Genomic DNA, 12354 nt, shown 5'->3' with positions numbered 1-12354 from the left:
TGGCCTCATTAGCAAAATGTGAACCATTGTCGCTAGAGATCTTGTCTGGTATTCCCCATCTAGGAATGATTTCCCTCAGTAATGCCTTTGCCACAGCATTTGCTGTCTGTGCGTTTACTGGGAAAGCTTCAACCCACTTGGACCACATGTCAGCCACCACCAAACAATGCTTCTTACCCTCTGATGGACTAAGCTCAATGAAATCCAGCATTAGGTGCTCAAATGGTCTGGTGGGAGGTGGATGTGCTCCGGGTCCTGTAACCTTTACCGGTCTACCAGAATTTTTGTAATGCAAATTAAGCATGCTTCACAGTGCTTTTGAGCTGTTACTGTGAACCCCCTTGTGAACCATGCCTGATTGATAGCCTCTAACATCCCTCCTTTTGACACATGATCTAACCCATGTGTCAACTTAGCAAAATGTGGATTGCATTTGGACCAACCCAGATGCTGGCGGTTGGGTCAAAAACAGCACCAGCAGCCTTCCACTGAGCCTTCTCAACCGGTGGGGCGAGCTGCTGCATGGAAGTCAGTGATGACATGCTATCAGTGAAGGAGGAAACAGGAATTTTAACAAATGAGTGTGCGTGAGGTGCGAGAGGAATCAGAGCAGCTGCCTTTGCAGCTGAGTCAGCAGACGGGGTGAGAGGGGGACGGGGTGCGAGGGGGATGGGGTGACAGGAAGGGGTGAGAGGGGGACGGGGTGCGAGGGGGATGGGGTGCGAGACATGTTACAACACCTCACCACCCTCACATCAAAGGACATACATCAAAGGCTAATTAGATTAGACATCAAAGGATCTACTACAAGGGGGAATATCACACCTACATGTCACAACACCTCACCCCTCACATCAAAGGATAGACATCAAAGGGTAATTAGATTAGACAACAAAAGGATCTACTACAAGGGGGAATTCACACCTACATGTTACAAACACCTCACCCCTCACATCAAAGGATAGACATCAAGGGGTCAGACATCAAAGGCTAATTAGATTACACAACAAAGGATATACTACAATGGGGAATATCACACCTACATGTTACAAACACCTCACCCCTCACATCAAAGGATAGACATCAAAGGGGCAGACATCAAAGCCTAATTAGATTACACAACAAAGGATCTACTACAATGGGGAATATCACACCTACATTCTACAACACCTCACCCCCTCACATCAAAGGATATCACACCTATCTGTGAAATCACACCTACACGTGATAACACCTCGAACAAAGGGGCTCATTAGCATATCAAAGGGGCTCATTAGCATAAGTAGGAGGCGGGACATAGCAGGTGTGACCTGTCACTTTTCACGTCTCCTGCCCCTCAGTATTACGACCCTGAGTGCCTTGGTGGCGTTGTCTGGCTTTTGGTTAAATAGGATTTCAAAGAAACACTCCCACGTGCCGCCACAACATCTCACATCAACTACCTTTCATAGTAAGCAGAGAAAAACAAGAGTGACAGACATAATTCAAGTGTAACAGCTTAAGCTTTATTTCAGCATGAATTGTATCGTATTATATGATTCAACACAGGGAAACACTCCTTGTGCTTTACTCTGCTGCTTCTTTTCCCTGTAAAAAAAAAACAGATACATGGTTTTTGTGAGTTTGAATAAACTATAGGTGACAAAGAGGATTATAAACAGTTAATTTCATAGTAATTAAAGCTAAAGCTTTGTGAAGTGAATGTAAAGATTCGGCTTATTTTGCCCTAAACCGACATATAGTTACCTTGCCAGAGTCACAGCCCTTTGCTCTCTGTTTGTTGACCTGGGACTCTGCAATGTCAGCACGCTCCTCAGCCTCCTCCAGCTCATTCTGGACCTTCCTGCACTTGGACAGATGGACATTGGCCTGCTCCTCCTTAAATACAAGAAGTATAAACATGTTTCAGTGTTTTAAATCATCTTTTGTGAATTAAATGAGACATGGAATCAAGTTCCCAATGTTTGGAATATATATGTGTTGTCCTTACCGCCTCCTCAGCCTGCCTCTTGTAGGCCTTCACCTTCAGCTGCAATTTGCCAACCAGATCCTGCAGCCTGGCAACATTTTTCTTGTCCTCCTCAGTCTGAGATAGAACGTTTAGATTTGCATGTTTTAATATTTAAAAATGTTAGTTTGTAGGATAATATTTGTACTGTACATGTTAACTATGAAAGTGACTTTACCTGATAGGTGAGCTCCTTAACTCTCCTCTCGTATTTGCGAACACCTTTAACAGCATCTACTCCACGTCTCTGTTCAGCCTCAACCTCTCCCTCCAGCTCACGCACCTTTTGAATAACATTAAAACATTAAGTATCCAGCCTTTTTCAAAGTCTTTCTTCAGATATATAAATCTTAGTGTGATTCTTTTACCCTAGACTCAAGTTTCTGGAGCTGCTTCTTGCCACCCTTCATGGCCAGGTTCTCAGCCTCATCCAGACGATGCTGCAGGTCCTTAACAGCAACCTCCAGGTTCTTCTTTATCCTCTCCAGATGAGCACTAGTGTCTTGCTCCTTCTTCAGCTCCTCAGCCATCATAGCAGCCTGGAGGAGTCAGCAAAACATGTTCATTAGAAATATCTAGAAAAAAAACATTGCTGTTAAAGTAAAAACACATGACATTGAAACCTACATCAGTGATGGCCATCTTGGCCTTCTCCTCTGCATTCCTTGCTTCCTGAACAATGTCATCCACTTCACCCTGGATCTGGACCAGGTCTGTCTCAAGCTTCTTCTTGGTGTTCACAAGGCTTGTGTTCTAAAAGGTTAAAAGATTTAGCCTCCTAAGTCAACACCTGTCTAATATTCACAATATCTCATTCGATTCTTGAGTTATTGAAAAATTGATTGTTCACCTGAGAGTGCAGAAGTCCAACACGCTCACTGGCATCAACCAGCTCTTGCTCAGCAATTTTGCGACTTCTCTCTGTCTGTTCCAGAGCAGCTCTAAGTTCCTCAATTTCAGCCACCATAAGACCGTTTCTACGATCCACCATAGCAGCCTGCTCCTTGAATTCATCCTGGGCTCTGACAGCATCATCAAGGTGCAGTTGAGCATCCTAGTGATAAAAAGATCAGAAATATATCCAGGAATGCCAAAATGTAGCCTTAAGAAATATATGATATGTAACACTTGTGTTTTATACAATACCTTCAGCTGTGCCTGCACATTCCTGAGCTGCTTCTGGGACTCAGCAGCCTGCCGGTTGGCATGGCTGAGCTGAATCTCCATCTCATTCAGATCTCCCTCCATCTTCTTCTTGATTCTCAGGGCATCGTTCCTGCTCCTGACCTCCGAATCCAGAGTGCTCTGCATGGAGTCAGTCACTCTCTGGCTGTTCCTCTTGATCTGTTCCATCTCTTCATCTTTCTCTGCCAGCTTCCTGTCCACCTCACCCTTAATCTGGTTGAGCTCCAGCTGAACACGAAGGATCTTAGACTCTTCATGTTCCAGAGTTCCCTAATGAAATCAAACAATTAAACACTCATCTTTGCCTTCAAACACTGATATATTTGTCAATGATTTTTAATGTTATAAACTCCCAGGAAAAAAAAGTACCTCAGCCTCTTCAAGAGCTGTCTGGATCTCAGTCTTCTCTGTCTCCACCTGCTTCTTGGACTTCTCCAGCTCATGGATGTTCTTGCCAGTCTCACCAATCTGTTCAGTCAGATCTGAGATCTCCTCTGCAGAAAGATACATGTGTTTTATCATATTGTTGAACCTTAAATTGTAAAATATATATATTTGTTTACATTATGTAGAACTCACGTTGCAGATTCTTGTTTTCACGCTTCATGGTCTCCAGATGATCAAGAGCCTCCTCATAAGAGTTCTTCATCTTGAACAGCTCAGTGCTGAGAGAACGAGCCTCCTTCTGTGCTCCCTCAAGCTCTGCCTGACCCTCCTCGTACTTCTGCTTCCACTCTGCCAACACCTGAATAATACAATTCATACAGTTCATTTGGTTATGTTCACGTAAGAGGGCGAAATAAATATTCATGTCATCGTTTGTGTGGTTTGGCCACATAAAGTAAATTGTGTTACCTTGTCAAAGTTCCTCTGCTTTTTGTCCAGGTTGGCAGCAAGGCCATTGGCCCTCTCCACATCAATCATGAGGTCCTCCACCTCACACTGGAGCCTCTGTTTGGTTTTCTCAAGAGAAGCACTCTTGGAATTCACTGCCTCAATCTGTTCCTCAGCCTCCTGAAGGCGCTGGGCAAGCTTTTTCCTGTTTGGAAATTGAAGTATTTGTGGCTCAGTTAAACTCGTAAAGTTACAAGTTATTTTCTAATTATATTTGCATATATGAAAGTAAGAAGCTATACACATTTTAAAATACTAATATCATTACCAGCAATTCAGGAATCAGTAGAGTTGTTGCTTAAATGCTACACTTCTGGCCATTTAACAGTTTGAATGTCACTCACTTGGATTCCTCAAGCTCCTCAGTGCGCTGGATAGCATCAGTTTCATACTTCGATCTCCACTGAGCCACCTCACTGTTGGCCTTGGACATTCCACGCTGCAGCTCAGCCTTGGCCTCCTGCTCCTCTTCAAACTGCTCCCTCAGCAGATCACAGTCATGGCGGGCTGATTGCAGGCCATGGGCAAGAGCATTCTTGGCCTGTTGTAAGAAATATTATTAACCTTTACACAATTTCTAAATCACAAACAAATCATACAAATACACACTATCTTAATGGTTTCTTACCTTAACCTCCTCCTCAAGCTGTCTCTTCAATTCATCAATCTGCTGTGTGGAGGCCTGCTTGCCTCTGGTCAACTGAGAGACAAGAGCTTCCTTCTCTTCAACTTGACGGCTGAACTCACCTTGTGTGAAATATATAATAATACGTTAGTTTGTGTTACGTTTCTCAATCATACACTCCACAGATCATTCACCAAAAACATGTAGATACCATTTTCTGTCAGGAGACGTGCTTTCTGTGAACTTGTGTCATTGATTTGGCGGACGTTTTCATCATTCTTGGTCTTCAGTTCGCTAAGTTGGTCCTCAAGAGTACGGCACATCTTTTCAAGATTTCCCTAATGAGGAAGAAATAAACAAGATCAATGATCAGATTTTATTCACAGAATAATTGACATGTACTATATTCATATTGGTAACATAATATAATATAAAAAAAGCATGTCATGCTAGTGTACCTTTGCCTTAGCAACATTCTCCATGTTGCTAGAGAGGTCATCAATCTCCATCTTGTATTCACTCTTTTCCTTCTCAAGCTTCTGCTTGACACGCTGGAGGTTGTCGATCTGCTCTCCCAGCTCAGCAACACTGTCAGCCTGCTTCTTGCGAAGGGCAGCAGCAGTTGCTTCATGCTGCAGAGTGGACTCCTCAAGATCACGACGGAGCTTCTGGAACTCAGCCTCACGCTTCTTGTTCATCTCAATCTGAGCAGCGGTGGCACCTCCAGCCTCCTCCAGCCTCTCACTGATCTCTTCAAGTTCCCTGGAGAGGTCAGCTCTCTGCTTCTCAACCTTGGCACGAGCTGCACGCTCAGCCTCAATCTCCTCTTCCAGTTCCTCAATACGAGCCTGTTGAATGTAGATGTTTTATCTTTTAGCAATCATTCACTTTATTACACATAATAGCAAATGTATGCAGTATTGTTAAGTGTAACACAATATCTCACCTGGAGCTCCTTGATCTTCTTCTGGAGCTGAGCACCCAGAGACTGCTCATCTTCAATCTTGCTAAGGAGCTGACTGCATTCAAAGTCCTTCCTGTGAAATTGATCAAGTGCATTGAGTTCATGCAATTGAACACTTCTTTAAAGAAATGTATGTTGTGCAAACAGAAAAACGAAGTTACTTTTTGATTTTCTCATCAGACTGCTGCTTGTCATTCTCAAGATCCATTATGGATTCCTGGGCCAGTTTGAGATCTCCCTCAAGCTTTCTCTTGGTTCTCTCAAGGTCCATACGCAGCTTCTTCTCTTGCTCCAGAGAACCCTCAAGCTAAACAAAGGTATACCATTTTAATGATCATGTTCAAGAATAATCTTGCTTTGCCAAATCAAGTGACTGTAAACTTACATCATCCACTTGCTGCTCAAGCTTGGTCTTGGCCTTAGTCAGAGTGTTGACTTTGTCTTCCTCTGCCTGCAGGTCATCAAGAGTCTGCTGATGAGCCTCCTGAAGGGCTTTCTTTTCCTTGGTCAGCTTAGCAACGCTCTCATCCTGAGAGGCCATCTCCTCGGTCAGGTTCTTCACCTAAGTGTGCAAGAAATCGTCAATACTAAGAACACTATCAGTTCACTTCACTTAATGGACAGATTATGAATTCCAAACCTTGTTCTCAGTGGCATGTTTCTCCTTCTCCACTTTGGCCAAGGTAAGCTCCAGGTCATCAATATCCTTCTTGAGCTCAGAGCATTCATCCTCCAGCTTTCTCTTTTTGGCAGTGAGCTCAGCATTCATTTCTTCTTCATCCTCCAGTCTCTCAGTTGTCTCTTTGAGTTTGGCCTCCATCTGAATCTTACTCTTGATAAGTCCCTCACATCTTTCCTCAGCATCAGACAGATTTTCTCCTTCCTAGACCATTTTTATGAAAACAGACGTTAGCGCTTTCATATTCGCAAACATGAAAAATCTTATTTGTCTGTTGATGTTTACTTACAGATGAGACTTGCAGCGTCAGATCATTCTTCTCCTGCAGAAGGGAAACCATCTTCTGCTCCAGTTCCTTCTTCTTGGCCAGGGCAGTAGCCAGGTCACTTTTCATTTTTTCATAGTTCTCCTTCATATTTGCCAGCTCCTTCTCAGTTTCAGCACTCTGCAGCAGAGGCTTAATCTTGTAGTAGACCTTCATCCATGGCCAGTGTTTCACATTCATGAAGGAGCGCACGTTGTACTGGATGGTATAAATGGCATCCCTGTGGAAAGTAAATTGCTGTTAGGAACTAAATATGTATTATTAATGTCATGACTTTTCACTGAAACGTGCTGTTTTCAACATGCCTCCTTGCTGTCATCTCCACAAACTCCCTTCTCATGAGGAAACCACGGCATATAGCCTGAGTCATGCTGACCAGAGATGCCAGTTTTTCATCTCTCATCTCCTCAAGGGTACCGAGCAGACCAGCCTTGAAGAACACCTGAACACAGAGAGAACATACATGTATTCTATTTTCAACCAAGTCAGACTTGCAGTATGATAACCAAGTAATGGTCAATTAAATAGTCATTCAAAAAACGTTTAAATCTGAAGAACCCCCTTAGACAGAATGTCATAACATTTCCAGAATCACTTGGTGTACAAGGCAATATTTAAAATACCTATCAATGGTCACTTGGGGCGACATTTCTCCACTTCCATGTCTTAATCGTTCCTTCATTCATGGCCTTATTTTCCGTCACAATAATACAATAATGTGAGACGTTTTGGCGATGTCATTCCATCAACCAGGAATTCATTGACAGCCCTTGATAAGAACACTGAAGTATATAAATGCAATCAAGGTGCTAACCTTTGTGTGTCCGAATCTGTACTCATCATGAGGAACATCAATTGACCCAAGCAGCTTCTCTGAAGCCTTCTTGTTGTCCATGAACTGACCCTCAGGGATGACACTGGCATTCAGTATCTTGTATCTATATGAAAAAGTTTATGTTTAGTGAAAGCATTTTATTTCTAATAATTTTCATTAAAAACATATTTTCAAATAACTATTGATACCTCTGCTTGAAGTCAGCATAGGGGATTCTGCTGGGGAAACCTTTTCTGCAGATTCTAATACCCTCCAGGACACCATTACACCTGAGCTGGTGGATAACCAGGTGGTTCTCCATCAAACCTGAACAAACACATTTCATAATGAATTCTAATGACATGTCTATGTTGAAGCCATACAAAATGAATTCCGTGCAAACAAAACCTAACCCAGTCATCAAGACTATCAAGGTCTGTTGTATATGTACCTGGAGTCTTTGTCTCATTGGGAATCAGACAGCGCACAAAGTGAGGATGGGTGGCCCTCAAGTTAGTCATCAGCTTGCCCAAGTTCTCCTGTAGATCAAAAATGGTAACATGTTAGTTTGATTACAAACCGACATATTGTTAAGATGAGAATGCAATGTACCTTACCCTAAACTGTGAAGACACAGTCTGCATAGAACCACCCTTCTTCTTGCCTCCCTTCCCTCCCTTCTCTGTTGATGTTTTGTTAGAATGTCACACAAGTAACAGTTGATGAGATAAAATAATAATACAAATATATGGAAATGAGTTTGAGTTAACTGTAGTTAAAATCATACCTTCAACTACTGGAGGATACAGCAGACCCAGTAGTTTCACTGAGGATTTCTGGTACAGCAGAATGACAGAGTCATTCAGGGGATCCTTGTTCTTGTCCAGCCAGCCAGTGACGTTGTAGTCCACGGTACCAGCATAGTGCACCATGGCGAAGTGGGCCTCAGCCTTGCCCTTTGCGGGCTTTGGCTTCTCAAATGCTTTGTTTTTGCCAAGATGCTGGTCATACAGCTTGTTCTTGAAGGATGAGTCTGAGGCCTTGGGGAACATGCACTCCTCTTCAAGGATGGAGAAGATGCCCATGGGCTTGAAAAAGTTGAAAGAGGTATATCCTTTAGTGATACATTATAACAAATAAAAAAACAGATACATATGATGACAAAATGAAGTGTTTACCTTTTCAATCAGCTCAATGCAGGCAGCCAAGTCCATACCGAAGTCAATGAACTCCCAGATAATACCCTCCTTCTTGTACTCCTCTTGCTCCAGGACGAACATGGTGTGGTTGAAGAACTGTTGCAGTTTCTCATTGGTGAAGTTGATGCACAGCTGTTCCATGCTGTTGTACTGCGTTGGGACAAATAATCAGAATGATCTCTTGCAACAGGCAATAATAATGATTTTGACTTGAAAAGTAACATTTTCAGAATTTCTTACATCAAAGATTTCAAAGCCAGCAATATCCAGGACTCCAATATAGTACTGCCTGGGTTGTTTGGTCTCCAACATCTGGTTGATACGGATGACCATCCACAAGAACATCCTCTCATAGATAGACTTGGCCAGGGCAGGCACTGCGTTACTCACCTGAATAAAAACAAGCATATCATTTCATCATGATTGCTAAACAGTTTTTATAAAATGCTGGATAACTGGTATTTTGAGTCATTTGATACATAAATAAACTTCTTAAAAGTAGAGCTAACTTTCATACTGCATCTGGTGTTAAAAACTGACTGGAGATTTGATTTGACCTAATATAAAAACACATCTACTGTACATTTGAATGAAGGGTTACCAGTAAATCTCTATTACCTGAGGTACAGTCTGTCCCTTGGTGACATACTCATTTCCGACCTTCACTCTAGGATAGCACAGAGCCTTCAGCATGTCAGTGGAGTTCAGACCCAGCAAATAAGCAACCTTGTCAGCACCTGAAAATAATTCAGAAATGTCCATCATAATTTGTGGAGAACACAATGTTACCAATGTCTAAGCTCTAAGCTTTGAGCTAAGATGAAATACTCACCCTCTGTGCCATCAGGCTCAGCCTGCTCCTCACGCTGCTTTTGCTTGAACTTCATGTTACCATGGTGAAGCACAGCACCGGTCATCTTGTAAATGCTCATCTTCTCTTCATTAGTGAAGCCCAGGATATCAATAGCATTCTGATTTCAAAAGAAGTGCCCATACAAAACATAAACCCTTTTAGAAAATGAACTTGAAAGAGCCGTTTTGATTTTGCATGTCAGCACAGAATAAATGTAAACATCACTTACATCAGTGGCTTCCAGCTCAACTTTGTCATCAATGCTGGCCACAGTGATATGACCCTGACTGCACATGGGGAAGTCGTAGGGGTTGGTTGAAATGAGTGACAATTCTGCAGATTTAAGAAAGGGGAAAACATGTCAATAAACGTGTTTCATATGTAAAGCTGTACGATAAACAATATGCAATATTTGAATCTTCTTACCGATCAGCTCAGGTATGTGGCCAGTCATCATCTGGAAGAAGATATGGTAGCCTCTCTCATCAGGAAGCTGGAATGTGACTCTAGACTTCTCCAGCAGATCTACAAGTTTTGATCATGTCAGAGCCAGGCTAAATCTTACTTACAGTAGTTTGTATACTATAAGGATTGTTACTTACAAGTCTCAATATCAGCACTAGCCAGTTTGCCAGATGCGTGGAAATGGATTCTGATGAATTTACCCTGTTTGGAATGACATAATCATTAACGTCCCTCCACATGTGCAATATGTCAACATTATCCTCTCGTGTGTAGAAACTGTTCCATACTTACAAAACGAGAAGAGTTGTCATTCCTCACAGTTTTGGCATTACCATAAGCCTCCAGCAGGGGATTGGCTGCAATAATCTGATCCTCCAGTGAACCCTATAAACCAAGTTTGGAACTGCTATCAGGAAATTACTTTATTTCTTAATCCCTGGACAAATTATAAAGGTAAAGAATCTTGATTTTTAATCATCATAGAGTTACATACCTTTGATGTGTCTCTCGCCTTGCCTCCACCAACTGAGATGGTTGCAAAGTACTGGATGACACGCTTGGTGTTCACAGTCTTTCCAGCACCAGATTCTCCACTAGGTATAGAGAGAAATTATATAAAATTTGATCAAGATATTTGCCGTTTTTGAACAAAGTCAACAAATGTAAATGTAGCAAACTTACGTGATCAAGACAGACTGGTTCTCCCTATCTGTTAAATGAAAAATAGAACAATTTAATATGTGTAACTGAAAGAGCAACCTTGTTTCTGATAAATTCTACATTGGTGTAGTAATGACTTACCAATAAGCATGAACTGATAAGCGTTGTCAGAGACAGAGAAGATGTGGGGTGGAGCCTCCATACGCTTCTTGCCTCTGTAGGCATTTACAACTTCCATATCGTACACTGGGAGCATCTTGTAGGGGTTCACAGTGGCACAGAACAACCCAGAGTAGGTCTACAAGGGATCATAGATAATTTAAATGTCACTTCATGTTTCCCGCATCATCTTTTAATGACATTAGGCAAATCGTCTTACGTAGATCATCCATGCTGCATAACGCTCTTTGAGGTTATACAGCACAGAGGCTTCATTGAGATGGGTCATCATGACCATGTCCTCAATCTTGTCATACTTGGGAGGGTTCATTGGAAAGATGTCCTCTTCTTTCACTTCCCTCTCCTAGAACAGGAAATGTGTTAGAATGAGAACTGATCAAATTGAATTCCTTGTACACACTGATTTAATGATACAAACCTCCTCAGTGGTCAAGACTTTGACAGTGACTTTGCCACCATCTTTCTTGAGGATTGTTCCCTTCAAGAACAGCTCCTTGACATCAGACACATAGCAGGCAGTCTTGGCATCAAAAGGTGCGCTTTGAGCCTCAATTCTTTCCCTCTCTGGTTTACGGAGGTAAATGGCAGCCGCGCCGTACTGGGCCATCTCCGCGTCTGTACTCATGATTGCGGTCTATGTCTGGGTAAGGCAAGGCAAGGCAAGGCAAGGCAAGGCAAGTTTATTTATATAGCACCTTTCAACACAAGGTAATTCAAAGTGCTTTACAAAAATGGAAGACATTTTAAAAATGGCATTTAAAATCAGTCATTAAAAAGGAAAGATAATAAAATAAACATTAAAAGAAAAAATACATGGATAAAAGTTAAAAGTTACAGTGCAGTTTAAGATGTGAATAGTTCAATTAAAAGCAGCGGCAAAAAGAAAAGTCTTCAGCCTGGATTTAAAAGTAGTAAGAGTTGCAGCGGACCTGCAGGTTTCTGGGAGTTTGTTCCAGATATTCGGAGCATAATAACTGAATGCTGCTTTACCATGTTTAGTTCTGACTCTGGGGACAGAAAGTTGACCAGTCCCTGAAGACCTGAGGGTTCTGGATGGTTCATAATTTAGCAGTAGGTCAGACATGTATTTTGGGCCTAAACCATTCAAAGCTTTATAAACCAGCAGCAGTATTTTGAAATCTATTCTTTGACACACAGGAAGCCAGTGTAAAGACTTCAGAACAGGAGTGATGTGATCCACTTTCTTAGTGTTAGTGAGGACTCGAGCAGCGGCGTTCTGAATTAGCTGCAGCTTTCTAATAGATTTTTTAGTGAGGCCTGTAAAGACACCATTGCAGTAGTCGAGTCTACTGAAGATAAAAGCATGGACAAGTTTTTCCAAATCCTGCTGTGACATTAGTCCTTTAATCCTAGATATGTTCTTTAGGTGATAGTAGGCTGATTTAGTAACTGTTTTAATGTGACTGTTGAAACTCAGGTCAGAGTCCATGACTACACCTAGATTTCTGGCTTTATCTGTTGTTTTGAACATTGCAGACTGAA

General features: G+C 42.0%; 1 pseudogene; it reads right to left on the bottom strand.

The window, feature by feature from the left end:
* Positions 1 to 1490: 1490 nt before the first annotated feature.
* On the bottom strand, positions 1491 to 11476 carry LOC117486612 (annotated as a pseudogene).
* Between the last annotated feature and the right edge of the window lie 878 nt (positions 11477 to 12354).

Source organism: Trematomus bernacchii, unplaced genomic scaffold, assembly GCF_902827165.1.
Source record: "Trematomus bernacchii unplaced genomic scaffold, fTreBer1.1, whole genome shotgun sequence".
NCBI classification, from domain to species: domain Eukaryota; kingdom Metazoa; phylum Chordata; class Actinopteri; order Perciformes; family Nototheniidae; genus Trematomus; species Trematomus bernacchii.
The sequence above is the reverse complement of the archived record's forward strand: the minus strand, read 5'-3'. Positions and strand labels throughout refer to the sequence as shown.